This window comes from Portunus trituberculatus, chromosome 38 (genome assembly GCF_017591435.1).
Source record: "Portunus trituberculatus isolate SZX2019 chromosome 38, ASM1759143v1, whole genome shotgun sequence".
Classification (NCBI taxonomy): Eukaryota; Metazoa; Arthropoda; class Malacostraca; order Decapoda; family Portunidae; genus Portunus; species Portunus trituberculatus.
In genome coordinates, this window is record NC_059292.1 from 1,522,501 (window position 1) to 1,537,500 (window position 15,000).

The 15,000-nt window shown below is 41.8% G+C and overlaps 2 long non-coding RNA genes across 6 annotated transcripts in view; one reads left to right on the forward strand and one right to left on the reverse strand.

Annotated features, from left to right (window-relative positions):
- LOC123515228 overlaps positions 1 to 11,818 on the forward strand; it is a 14,102-nt gene extending 2,284 nt beyond the window's left edge. Inside the window, exons 2-3 of the long non-coding RNA XR_006677836.1 lie at positions 6,370 to 6,425; positions 11,384 to 11,818. This is a non-coding gene — a long non-coding RNA (uncharacterized LOC123515228). The remainder of the gene's footprint in view (positions 1 to 6,369; positions 6,426 to 11,383) is intronic.
- The window catches only part of LOC123515226, a 35,422-nt gene that overhangs the window by 7,197 nt on the left and 13,225 nt on the right, over positions 1 to 15,000 (reverse strand). The window lies entirely within an intron of this gene.

Sequence of the window (15,000 nt, forward strand, 5' to 3'; positions counted from 1 at the left end):
GGTTTTTGTTTAATGTAAACAAGAAAAGAAAAAAAAGAAAAGATAAAACAGCAAACCCCTTCACGAGTAACGGGTTGCAGTGTGAGTACTTGTGCGTGGATGGCGGCAGAAACAGGATTGTAGTACAGCACGTCCTTAGAAGCAGTGGGGAAAGCAAAAGAAAACCAGAAGGGGGTAATGTTTAATCCCTTCAGTACCGGGACGTATTTCTTTTTTTTTAACCTTGAAATTTATGTACGATTAGACCATTTTATTGACATTAGTAGGAGTCTATGGAGGTCAGAGGATTAATGACCACAGTCTTTACTATTTGAATGCCCCACATAAGTTTCTGAAGCTGTAAAAAGTCACCAAATTGTAAGCAGAAGAAATATGGAAACGCGTCATGGTACTGAAGGACTTAATAACGAGGTTAAGTAAAGCAATCACAGACATTCTCTTCAAGGCTTCTGAATATTCCGTAAAAGTTTATCCCTTCTTCTCTCACCACCCACCCACACACATCAACCCACCACACACACACACACACACACACACACACACACACACACACACACACACATACACGGCCCGGTAGCTCAGTGGTTAGAGCGCTGGCTTCACAAGCCAGAGGACCGGGGTTCGATTCCCCGGCCGGGTGGAGATATTTGGGTGTGTCTCCTTTGAAGTGTAGCCCCTGTTCAGCTAGCAGTGAGTAGGTACGGGATGTAAATCGAGGAGTTGTGACCTTGTTGTCCCGGTGTGTGGTGTGTGCCTGGTCTCAGGCCTATCCCAAGATCGGAAATAATGAGCTCTGAGCTCGTTCCGTAAGGTAACGTCTGGCTGTCTCGTCAGAGACTGCAGCAGATCAAACAGTGAATTACACACCGCGTAGTGTAGTGGTTAGCACGCTCGACTCACAATCGAGAGGCCCAGGTTCGAGTCCCGGCGCGGCGAGGCAAATGGGCAAGCCTCTTAATGTGTGACCCCTGTTCATCTTGCAGTAAATAGGTACGGGATGTAACTCGAGGGGTTGTGGACTCGCTTTCCCGGTGTGTGGAGTGTGTTGTGGTCTCAGTCCTACCGAAGATCGGTTCATGAGCTCTGAGCTCGCTCCGTAATGGGAAAGACTGGCTGGGTGACCAGCAGACGACCGAGGTGAATTACACACACACACACACACACACACACACACACACACACACACACACACACACACACGGTAAAATATAATAAACAAATAAAAATAATAAAACTCTTAAGTACATTATAAATATAGTGGATTTTATTTTTCCTCCTTAGGCGTGGATCACCTTTCTCGCTCTTGCATGTCTACGATATCATTAGGAAAATAAAGATTAAAACCATAAGACCAAAGAAAAAACAACTGTTCGTGTATCCCTCTATGTTCTGACAGCCTGCAGTGCGCCTGACTTGTACCTTCAAAGGACACAGAGATGACGGACTGATGAGATGGGTGTTTTCTCCTCTTTTTTTTTATATTATTTATACCATGTGAGCTTTTCACGGGAATTTATTGAGTAAAGGGGATACTTTTTGGGGTACCTATCTAAAAAATGACCCGCTAGGAAACCATTGCCCCGAGTGAGGAAGCCCAACCTACACTCGGACCGTGGACAGGATTCGAACTCGTGCGCTTGCTTGGAGACCCCTCGGATCCCAAAGCACGAATACTTTCACTGCACCACGGCTCTGTCCGAGAAAAAGCTTTGTTATACTACTGCGACTAGAATCAAGAAATCATCCTTGAAAATTCCACTAACTCCCACTACAGCCTCTTCAGAGTACGCGAGGCAGGAGGCCCAAGTGTGTGAGGCTGCGGTGAACGAAGACACAGATTTCTGGTGGGACAAAATAACAGAATACACAGTGAATAGGCGGACAAATAAATCTTTCTAAAACTTCCAACATTTTTCAGTTTATTAGGACAGTCAAGGAACCCTGATGAAGAACCCAAGCAGTAACATAATGATTTTGAATAATATGTGTGTGTGTGTGTGTGTGTGTGTGTGTGTGTGTGTGTGTGTGTGTGTGTGTGTGTGTGTGTGTGTGTGTGTGTGTGTGTATTTGTGCAGCCAACTATCAACGACTTGCAGCGACAGACGGCAGACAGCTAACTCCAAGTAAAAAAAAAAAAAAAAAAAAAAAAAAAGTAAGGCAAACGGTACACGGCCCGGTTTAATCAAATTCCCCCTCTCCTTCCCTCCCACCCCCTTATCTTTCTCTCTCTCTCTCTCTCGTGATATCCTGTGCACGTGTCGGCCTCCCTGTTAACTTTACATTAATTAAAGAAGCATAGATTGGGAGTTAATGTGGGGGAGGTATCCAAGTGACGCCCTTCAAGATATACGAGCAACAGGAGGGATAATGCCAAGATGGTTAGGATGATTCATGAGGACACAGCTAGAGGTAACGGATGGAAGGAAGGAAGGAAGCCTCATACAGTTAAATTAACCTCTTCAGTACTGGAAGGCATTTTTACTATCAATTTTGGTTGTGATTGGACGATTCTATTAACATTAGGAAGGGTCTATGGAGGTCAGAAGATTAATGGTGTAGAGTCTTGACTATTCTAATCCCTACATAAGTTTCTGGAGCTGTATAAGATCACCAAGGAGTAACCAGACTGAATATGAAAATGCGACTTGGTACTGAAGGGGTTCAAAAGAGAGGGAGGAGTTTGTTATCGAATACATAATAGTAAATACCTGGAAAACTTAATGGTAATGAGGCTATTAGTATCGAGTCAATATGGAGGATTTTAAAGAAGGAGAGAAAAATAGGCATGTGTTTTGTACGTACTAGGACTGCCACGTGTCGACCTACAATGACTTCTTGCAGCTTCTTTTCCTCCTATGATCGCTGCTCCCACAACTTTCACTTAACCCCTTCAGTACCATGATGCGATTCCATATTCATTCTGCTTACTAATTGGTGATTTTATACAGCTTCAGAAACTCATGTGGTCGATTCAAATAGGGAAGACTCTGGCCATTAATCTTCTGACCTCCTTAGACCATTCCTATTGTCAAATCTCAAGGTAAAAATGTGTCCGTATGTTGACAGAGTTAAGAGCACAAGAAAATAATGGAAGCTGCAAGAATCCATCAAGTCTACGCGTGGCAGTCCATGTGATGACCTATTAATCTGCAGACCTACTTATTATCAGCGTGTTACTGTTTCTTTTATGCATCCGCCTGCCAGCTCAAAGTGAAGCAAAGACACGACACGGGACAATTTGAGTAGGTGTACTGTGACGTCTCCCTCTCCTGTGTGTGTGTGTGTGTGTGTGTGTGTGTGTACGCATTATTATCGTTGTCATCGTTGTTGTTGTTGCTGCTGCTACTACCACTACTACTACAACGTATTTTATTATTATCCATACCAGAAACTCAAAATCATCATCATCATCATCATCATCATCATCCACCATCGTCAACATCGTTATCACCATTCTACAACATTGCCTTCCTTAGCGATGTATTCACAAACGATTTGTTCTCCCACCACAACAATTTTTCAAGGCCATAGAAATGATTAGCGGGATTTTCAAGAGTGTTTCTCCTGTTAATAATGTAAAAATCTTGTCACTCTGCCTCAAGATCCATAAAAACACTTTAAAAACTCGCGTAAACTTAAATAAAGCCTTTTGAAATAGTGGAGGTGAAGCACAGAAGTGTTTGAGAATACGCGTCACCACTCAGTGTACGTACTGCAAGCCACACTCGGGATCATAACCAAAATACTCCTGCTCCGCTCCTCCAATACACTCAAAACACTCCAATTAAGGTATGCACGGGTTTATAAGAACGTTTTGACATTCCTAGCGACAGATTAACAAATTTCTTCATTATCAACACGAGGAACGCTCGAGAGAACTCGGAAAACTATTAATAGTCGTGGTGAGAGAGCAAACTTTCTAAATACAGAACATCGCCTCCACTGTCGTCCTGGCCACTGTAACTTAAATATTCAGAGGCGCCACCCATCGTCGGAGATTTAGGCGAACACAACCAACAACAGGAAAATTAATGCCATTAGTTCTGTGAAGAAGGTGGTGATGATGGTGGTGGTGGTGGTGGTGGTGAGACGCGACGCAAGTAAAGCTAAATCTTAATGTATATAGTTAGGACGAAACGAAGACTTTTATTTTTCTTTCCTAGCCATTTTGATACATTTCTATAAAAGCAACACCGTAACACAGACCAGTGGATGTGTAGAGACATGAAACATGACTCGAAGCACTGAACCAACCCACAAGTCTCTCAGCAGTCCACTACTTCATTCATTCCACTGAAAACTGAACTACTTAACCTCTTTAGTACTGGGACGCTTTTTTTTTTTTTTTTACCTTGAGTTTTGGGTATGATTAGACGATCTTATTGACATTAGGAAGTGTCTATGGAGGTCAGAAGATAAATCGTCCAGTCTTCACTATTTTAATTCCCACATAAGTTTGTAAAGCGGTGTAAAATCACCAGATAGTAAGCAGAATGAATATGAAACACGTCCTGGTACTGAAGAGGTTAACTTCTTCAGTACCATGACATGTTTTTATATTCTTTCTGCTCACTATTTGATAATTTTACACAGTTTCATATTAAAATACTGAAGACTCTGGCTGTTAATCTTCTGGCTCCCATAGATCCTTTATAATGTAGATACAATCGTCCAATCATACCCAAAACTCATGGTAAAAATGCATCTCATTACTGAAAGGGTTAAGAGTAAAGAAAATATCCTCAATGATACTGTGACATTAAACTCCTTTCACTAATTTCTAGCTGCCTAGTTGCAGTGGTGCCCTCTGGTGCTTACCTCGCTGCAGTGGACTCCCCCCTGAAGCCCTTGGGTCCGGTGTTAAAGGCTGTCAAGTTTTTGTGTCCTATTTTGAACATTCATCTTGGCCATCACCACAATGCCGGTTCTCTTGTACTACTTAGCGAGGTGCCATGATCGATCACCCATTATATTCAAAGTTTCCTCCATCTTTCCAGCAATCTCGGTTCGTCATGTTGGCTTTTATCTCTTCAGTACCAGGAAGCGTTTTCACATTCATTCTGGCTACTGTTTGGTGATTTTTATACAGCTTCAAAAACATATGTTGTGATTAGAATAGTAATGACTCTGGCGTTATTCTTTTGACCTCCACAGACCCTTCCTAAAGCAAATAAAATCGTGTAATCATACTAAAAAATCAAGATAAAAATGCGTCTCAGTATTGAAGAGGTTAAGAATGTAAACTAAGGCAAGTTCCATGAATCCATTAGACCTACACGTGGCACTCCCTGTATAGAATATGTCTGCCTACGTATTGCCACTTGTCATCGTATCACCACTTCTTCACTTCGTCGCCATAACATCCATCATCTTCTCATTCTTATTTTTGTCTGGTTTTCTCTTCACCTTTCCATACTGAATAAATATTATGTAGAACTTTGAGCACTTTCAGCCTTTGCTTCAACACGGTCCATTAACCCCTTCAGTACCATGACGCACTTTCATATTCATCTAGTTACTATTTAGCGACTTCAGAAACTCGTGTGGGGGATTAAGATAGTAAAGATTCTGGCTATTAATCTTTCGACCTTCATAAACACTTTCTAATGCAAATAAAACTGTCTAATCATACCCAAAGTTCATGGTAAAATGCGTCTCAGTATTGGAGAGGTTAATTCAGAAGTGCTTCTCTGTGTGTGACTAAAATACTGAGCACACTTTCCAATCCACTAAAACCTGCGGCCACTTCAGAATGGAGCAAATCAGTTCTTACAGGGCGGTCTTAATTGTAATCTATTTATTCATTTATTCTTAAGGCTGACGTCCCTTTCTCTGCAACTCATTTCACTATCACTGTTACATGACTTCTCTAAAATGAAGTGACGCTTTATCCTATACCACCACCACATCCGCCGCCACCACCACCACCACCACTACTACTGATGATGATGATGATGATGATGATGATGATGATGATGATAACAGCAATAATAGTTATAGTAGCATCAGCAGCAACACCATCACCACCGTCAACGACACCAATAATAGTAGTAGTAATAATAATAATAATAATAATAATAATAATAATAATAATAATAATAATAATAATAATAATAATAATAATAATAACAACAATAACAATAGCAGCAATAACAACGTAACTGCAACACTACTGGAATGAAACATGTTAAATACACAAAAAAGACAAGCAGTGTTTTGAAATAGAGGAGCACATCGCTACGCGCGCACACACATACACACACACACACACACACACACACACACACACACACACACACACACACACACACACACACACTAACCTCGCCTCAAGAATAACAACTCATTTTCCTTGTGTTTTATTCCCAGTGACCCGCCGCAGGGAGGAGCAGGTGGAGGTGGTGACAGTACCGCATAGCAACCAGGTGAGCACACATTATTATGCACAGCCATGCCTTTCTTTTGCTGCTCGCCACCTCAGCTGTCCCTTCACACGTGTCCCCCTCCGTGTTCCGCCAGAATTCTTACAAGAGCTATTCAGAAGTCTAGGTGTAATCTCAATGAGCTGCATGGTTAACTCTATTATTCAGCTCCTCCCTCTTCATCCCCTCATCCCTGACTCCCTTACATCACACACCAAGGAAGCTGGATTGCATCCCTGATAAATTCTGTACTTATCTCTCCGTGTAACAAGATTATTAGATCACTCTTTGACTTACGCTTATATTATTTAATTTAATTCTGGCAGGTGTGAGTTTTGTTCGCCATAGCCTCGATCCTTAGCCTCTCTTCTACCCATCAAGTCACAAATCAAGCATTTTCAAACCACATTACAACACTGTAGATAAATAACACTGTACGTAGCGGTCCGCCTATCTTAGAAAAGACTGTGACAGACTGCCCGACACCCAGAGAGAGAGAGAGAGAGAGAGAGAGAGAGAGAGAGAGAGAGAGAGAGAGAGAGAGAGAGAGAGAGAGAGAGAGAGAGAGAGAGAGAGAGAGAGAGAGAGAGAGAGAGAGAGAGAGAGAGAGAGAGAGAGTTTTAATGGGAGGTTACTTTTAACACATTCATTTCTGTCGATATTTTTTTTTTCATTTAAATATTTTGGACTGATACTATTTTTTTTACAAGCCATTGCCTAAAACATGTTTCTCATATTCTATTGTTTGAAAGGAAGGTAAGACGGAGAGAGTCAATAATCCACCTGCCTACACCTGTTTTCTTAACTTAAAAGGTAACAAATAGATAAAGGGAAAAAAGGAAACACATGTTTGTACTTGTGTATTGAGTGTAAGGTAGAAACAAAGAGAAGCTTCAAAAACACATCACTCTCTCACCACGATTATTTTCAAAGGTCACACAGATGCAAAGCCAGATTCTCAACAGCGTCCCTCTTATTAATTATGCAAAAAAAAAAATAAATAAATAAATAAATAAATAAATAAATAAATAAAAAAAATCATCTTTCACCAGAACTGTAAATAAAACATGAATAAAAACTAGGCAGGTTCTCAAGACTGTTGTTCTTGTTAACCATGTGAAAAAAATATTAATCTCTCGCCATAATTGTAAGAGAAAAATAAAAATAACCAGATTCTCGCGATCGTTTCTGCTGTTAATCATGTAAAAAAATATATTAATCCTTCACTAGAAATACAAAAGAAAAAAATAAAGACAAGAATCCTTCAACTTAACCCAATTGAAAGCAGTGAAGACGCGAATAGAAGTGCTTCATATTACGACTCAAGATGACTCCCTACCACTTCCCGCGCGAGGTCACCAAACACGCGTGACATCAGAGGAGCGTCACATGTGGTACAGGTGTGTAAAGGTGACTCAGGTGCTTCAGAAGAGAGATAAAGGCTTTCGTTCTGATATGATAAAGGAGGCAGAGTGAAGAGAGAGGAAGGGGGCAACACTGTGTTTGTGTACGACGTAGTGTGGGACAGAAGGGGGACGAGTGGCCAGAGTACGAGGGTAAGTAAATAGCAACACAGAGAGAGAGAGAGAGAGAGAGAGAGAGAGAGAGAGAGAGAGAGAGAGAGAGAGAGAGAGAGAGAGAGAGAGAGAGAGAGAGAGAGAGAGAGAGAGAGAGAGAGAGAGAGAGAGAGAGAGAGAGTCACATAGCTACATAGAAACACAGACCACCACAGACCTTGCATTTAGTTCTCACGGGACGAGCTGACCTTATACTACAAAGGAAATAGAAGAACAAAATAAGGACAGTAAAGTAGAAGGCTCTCTCCCAACACTCCACTCCCTCTGACACAACCTGTACAGGAAACAAGTAGGATATAAATACTTTACGGGGTTAGAGAAGGAAAAAACAAAAAATAAAGGATATCTTATAGGCAAAAAATGAAAAAAAAGATGAAATGAAGAGCCCCATTTTCAACAGGCAAGGAAATTAATCTCTGATAAACAAATGGTAATGGAAAGAGATCTATTTCTTTAACTCCTTCACTTCGACACCAAACAATTAACCCCTTTAGTACATGACGTGTTTTCATATTTACTCTGCTTAATGTTTGGTGGGGATTAAAATAGTGAAGACTCTGGCCATTAATCTTTTAACCTCCATAGACTCTTGGTAATGTAAATAAAATCGTCTAATCACATCCAAAACGCAAAGTAAAAATGCGTCCCAGTACTGAAGGGGTTAACAGCTCCAGAAGCAATGCGCGAAGTCTTTGTAAACATGAAAACAAAATTAATGATGTAAAATGAATGATTTTTTGTCATTTCTTCCCAGGCTGAAGAGCAAGTAAAGAAATATGTCATGAAGATTTGCTGTGGTTGTAGAGGAAATAAAGATGTCATGAAGATTTGCTGTGGCTGTGAGCAAGTAAAAATACGTCATGAAGATTTGCTGTGGTTGTAGAGGAAATAAAAATGTGTCATGAAGATTTGCTGTGGCTGTTGAGAAAATTAAGATGTGTCATAAGATTTGCTGTGGCTGTGGAGCAAGTAAAGATGTGTCAGTGTGATTGGTAATTGTGGATAGCTGTACCAAGTGGCAGTTAATGGGTTGAGGCGGGAGGGGAGGGGGAGGAGATGGGGAAGAAAAAGCACGTCTCTGGCACTTGACAACAATCCTCATTCTTACTGATGTGATATGGAAGGGTCATTGCTCGATCTCTCTCTCTCTCTCTCTCTCTCTCTCTCTCGACGAAGACGAAGAAGAATAAGAAAAGAAAAAAGAAAAAGAAAAGAAAAGAAAAGAAAAGAAAAGAAGAATAAAGAAAAAGAAAAAGAAGACGAGGACGAAGAAGACGAAGACGAAGACGAAGGCGAAGAAGAAGAAAAAGAAAAAGAAAAAGAAAAGAAAACAACAACAATAATAATAATAATGATTATGATAATAATAATAATAACAACAATAACAATAATAACAACAATAAGAATAGGAACAAGCACAAAGCATCAGTGTGGGCGTCTATCAAATTGCAGCAATATTCCAGGGAGCACAGCCAGCGCCAAGGATGTGAGGCAAGCAAGCACCAAGCAGGATACACAGGCAGCAGCACCAAGCCCTCCCCACCCCGCCACTGCCTCGTGCCTCACCCAAAGAGGCATAACACTCACAAATTGCATGAGATCGCTGCCTATCAAAACTGTGACGTTGTAAAGAAAGCACGGTTACTTGTATTCCTTGTAGCATTATTTCTGTCCGTCTGTCTGTTTGTCTGTCTCTCTCTCTCTCTCTATGGCAAGTAAATTAATGACAGTATGACTACAATTATCATTAGACAACAACAATAACAAGAGCAGCAACACCATCAGATGCAACAACAACCACAACAACATTTGCAAACACGGCAACCTACCATAACAGACAGAGAAATATGCAGAACCACCAAAATAAACCAAAATCTAACCCAACCTAACCAAACCTCAACCCCCATTCTCAATATCAACATGTAATCTAGGAAAAGAAAGGTACAAAACAACACCACCTCCCTTTTAAGTCTTTCTTAGGATCGTTGTGGCTGCGGCTCCGTACCCAGGTTGTGTAACGTAAACAGTGGCCGACCCCCACTCAGCCTTCCGCCACCTTCATCGCCCCGTCTAAAGGATTGGTACAGACACACAAACCGTACACAGATGAGATGACAGGAGACGACATGACAAAAAAGAAAAGAAAAGAAAGAGAGAGAGAGAGAGAGAGAGAGAGAGAGAGAGAGAGAGAGAGAGAGAGAGAGAGAGAGATTCTCCTTCCCCTCTCTCTCTCTCTCTCTCTCTCTCTACGGAGACGGATGTAACATATCCTATTTTGTAATGCCTTGATATACATTTATTAGAAAAGTGACTAAACGAACCAACAAACAAGTGTGTGTGTGTGTGTGTGTGTGTCTAGATGAAGAGGTAAAGAAAAACAGTTCTGAGAGAGAGAGAGAGAGAGAGAGAGAGAGAGAGAGAGAGAGAGAGAGAGAGAGAGAGAGAGAGAGAGAGAGAGAGAATGCTTCAAAATCACATCCTCAGTTCATTTACTCAGAAAGAAACATGAGCAAGGCTACAAATCCTCACTTGTAAACAGGAAAGATGTGGGACAGATAGAACGTGCTGTACATACGCACCGACAAACAAACAGGGATGGGCAGAGAAAGGGCGGGAGGGATGGAGAGATGGAGGGACGGAGGGAGGGAGAGATGGGACGAGGTCTGGACATCGGAGAAGATTCATTAATTTTCTTTTAATTTGAGGAAGAGCAACCAATCAATACACAATTTGCAGGATACTGAAGGTACAACATGCCAACGTAATGTCTGAGAGTTAACCCCTTCAGTGCTATGACGCGTTTTCTTATCTTTTCTGCTTACTATTTGGTGATTTTATACACCTTCAGAAACTCATATGGGGCATTAACATAGTGAAGACTCTGACCAATAATCTTCTGACGTCCGTAAAACCTTCCCAATGTCAATAAAATCCTTCAATCATACCCACACTCATGGTAAGAATGTGTCCCAGGACTGAAGGGATTAAGGGGAACAGTTTGCCTATCTTCAGTATTCCCATGACACTTTTATCTGTAAGTTTTCACTGCCATTACCGCATTCAGCTCCACACACACACACACACACACACACACACACACACACACACACACATGTAACAGTCGTCCTCTTATTTGGTAGCGAGACCCTGGGAAACGTTTGGAGCGCATCACACCATGGACTCTACCAAGCAGTACTTATAGACAGCTGTGGATGTTTCCTAATCTCTTTCCGCTCCCCCTAACCTTTATTTGTCATCCCTTATACACAGTTTTTCCTTGTAGTTCTCTACGTAATATGCAGTTTAGTACACCACCTCTACCCTGGTTCTCAATCCAGCATTTTCAGGCATTAACAAACTTCTCTTGGATTATTTTCCCTACAGTGATGACCCGCTACTTGTTTCTTGGGAGTCTGTACATGCCTGTGACGTAAGAGGACCCAGGAGCCAGAACCCAAGCCGCCCACCGCCCCACCACAGCCGCCAGCCAACACACGCTTGCCTGTGTTACATAAGACTGCATAGCTGAGTGGTGGGAGTTTAGGGAGGCGGACCGTAAGAGCGCTGTGGGCGGTTTTGTGGATTAGATAATGGTACCTCCTTGCTGGACTCGTTACACTGATAGAAAGAATGACATACATCTATTTCAAATCTAAGGGTTTTCTTCCAACAACGAAATACATTGTGCAAGGTCATCTGTTAGCCGTATTACCGATTATGCCATCTTGCCAACAGCCGCGACCCAACCCGCTCCAGATGAATTCTTGGAAAGCATACACCAAAACACCCTAAAGCACCTCACACCACCACCAAAACAGACCAAAAACACACTAAACCACACGAAAACACACATACCAAAACATACCAAAGCGCACCCTAAAACACCAAAACCCCCAAAACACACCCAAACACACCAAAACACACCCAAAACACACCAAAACACACCAAACACACCAAAACACACCCAAAACATACCCAAAACACACCCAAAACACACCCAAGACACACCAAAACACACCAAAAACACTCTAAAACACAGAAAACACACACCAACACATACCAAAACATACCAAAACACACCCAAAATACACCAAAACACACCAAAAACACTCTAAAACACACGAAAACATACACCAACACATACCAAAACATACCAAAACACACCCAAAACACACCAAAACACACCAAAACGGAAAGCATATATTTTAAGAGCAAGTGGTGCACGCATGACAGCCCGAGGAGCACACAGCCCGGCATGCCAACGCTACATATACTAAGTCATTCATCACACAGACCCTCCCCATTTTTCACCATGACCTTCGAGGAGAGGCAACCTACCTCCAGCCCTGTGACGGGATGATATCTACGACGCACTTTCATGACGTCAGCAGGGAGGGTGTGGTGGTACGCTGGTGGCGGAGGAGAGAGAGAGAGAGAGAGAGAGAGAGGAACTTGTTCGTCTCCCAACACTGGCTTCACACATCTCAGGCTGGTATTCTCAAACACTTCTGTGCCTCACCTTCATTACTTCAAAACCCTGTATCTAAATTGACACGAGTTTTTTAAGGTGTTTTTACGGTTCTAGAAAGAGATAGTGACAAGATTTCTACACTTAATTGTAATAACAGTTATAAAAATCCCTCAAATCATGTTAGTGGCCTTGGAATATAGTCGTGGTGAGAGAGCAAAGCGTTTCTGAATATGGGCCTCAGCATCGTGAAGGGAGGCTGGCTTGGGGCGCCGCAGAGCAATGTGAGCGTAGGTGCGTGCCTCATGCAATGTTGTGGCCAGACGTCTCCATGGCAAACAAACGTCTTCTGCGGCTACAGTGAAATTAGAACATTGAAACTTATAAAGAAGTCACGTTAAATTTTTCTATTGTATATGTTTTTCAAATCTAAACGTTTTGATTTGAATAAAGGCACTAAAACTGACGTCTGTTAAGCATCGATATATATATATATATATATATATATATATATATATATATATATATATATATATATATATATATATATATAATCACACGACGCCCGAGCAACGCCTGTATTGATTTTCACATCGCAGCAAATCTAACGCCTGGGTTCATATTTTGAAACACTTCTGCGCTACACCTTCACTATTTTCAAAGGACTCTAGTTGAAGTGACACGGGTTTTTAAAGATGTTTCTGTAATTCTAGTGATACGTCAATAAGTTTTCTGCATTTATCAACAAGAAAAAATTTACTCTTCAGAACTGGGCTAAATGTCTCCGGAGTCTTGGAAAATGCTCGCAGAGAAGGAAGCTTTTCTGAATATGGCGCCAGAACACAAAGATGAATCTCACCTTTTTATACAGAGGCATTTTTTGTGTTAGATTCTTTAGAAAGTCGTGTGGAGGTGACGCCGTTCCACACCACTGGCCAAACAAGTTACTTTCCTGACATCACCATTTACGTGACGTGGGCATCAAGTGACACATTTGGTTAACTCTACACAGAATACATTTATTCGCTCCTTCCCTCCCTGCCCGCCTCTTTCTCTTCCCATCCCTACCCCGCTCTCTCTCTCTCTCTCTCTCTCTCTCTCTCTCTCTCTCTCTCTCTCTCTCTCTCTCTCTCCATGCCTCTCCTTTCCTTCCCAGTGTTCGCCGCAGGATGGAAAGTCGCTGAACTGTCTCTACTTTTGGGGTCAGAGAATACCAAACGCCATTTAGTACGAATTAACCAAACACAACAGTCTATGCCCCAAGAGTGTCCACGAAGCACGACCACAGGCTGGGACATGGGCGTGGGGCAGCTTGGCGTGGGGCAGCTTGGCGTGGGGCAGAACAGTTCCATATGCTTCCTATTTAACTCTATGACGGACACCACTCCAGCCTCAACCTAACTCTAAACACACAGCCAATACAGTGTAGAGTCTGCAACCTTCTGACTCACCGCTGTCCCTCGCCTCTTCCTGTTATCCCCTTGAGTACCATGACGCGTTTTCCTATTCATTCTGGTTACTGTTTGGTGATTCTATACACCTTCAGAAACTCATGTTGGGACTAAAATGGTGAAGACTGTTGCCATTAATCTTCTGACCTCCATGGACCCTTCTTAATACCAATAAAATCGTCTAATCATACCCAAAAACTCAAGGTAGAAATGCGTTCCAGTTCCACCACGACAGAATGGTAATGGTAAGCACCGGTTCAAATTCATTATGAAGTTTATTTTCTTAACCGCTTCAATACTGAGACAGTTTTATTTGCATTAGGGAGGGTCTATGGTGTCACAAGATTACTGGCCAGTCTTCACTATTTTAATCCCTACATAAGTTTCTGAAGCTGTAAAAAATCGTCAAATAGTAAGTAGAATGAATATGAAAATGCGTTATGGTTCTGAAGAGGTTAAACTGACTGATGTGAGTCGGTGATAATCAAGAGGACTGTTGCAGCGCGTCTGGCACATTCACCATTCCGTTCAGTCGCCTCCCTGAGTCTGTTTACGGACCCATTGAAGTATTATTAGTGACCTACAGCAGTGTACAGCGAGCCATGCCTAAGTTAAACATGAACTATCTTTACCTAAGGCTTATCAAACATTGCACCCGGCGGAGTGTTGAGCTTCGCATATAAGCGTCTGAAAGGAATAATAGATAAAAGACACAGACAGAAATATCACGTCCTTACATTTTTAGGGAGGAAGTAAATGATCACAAAAATAAAAAAATCTTGCACAGGTACTAGCAGGGAACAACAAACACACGTCTGACAATCGCACGAAGGGTGTGTTGAAAAAAAAAAAAAAAAAAAAAAAAGCGTTAAAGGTTAGGTTAAAAAAAGACAATATTCCTAAACGTAGCAGGATAAAATTCGAAACAACCTGAAGTAAACCCTGTACTTTCTCCACCACGGAAGATGTTCTAATTGTGCACAGGAAAGATTCAGCCTTGAGCAGGGGCGGCCAACACAGATGCTGGCAAACGCGCAAGGTCTGCCAGAGTAAACAAACCCCACATGGCACCCTCCCCAAAC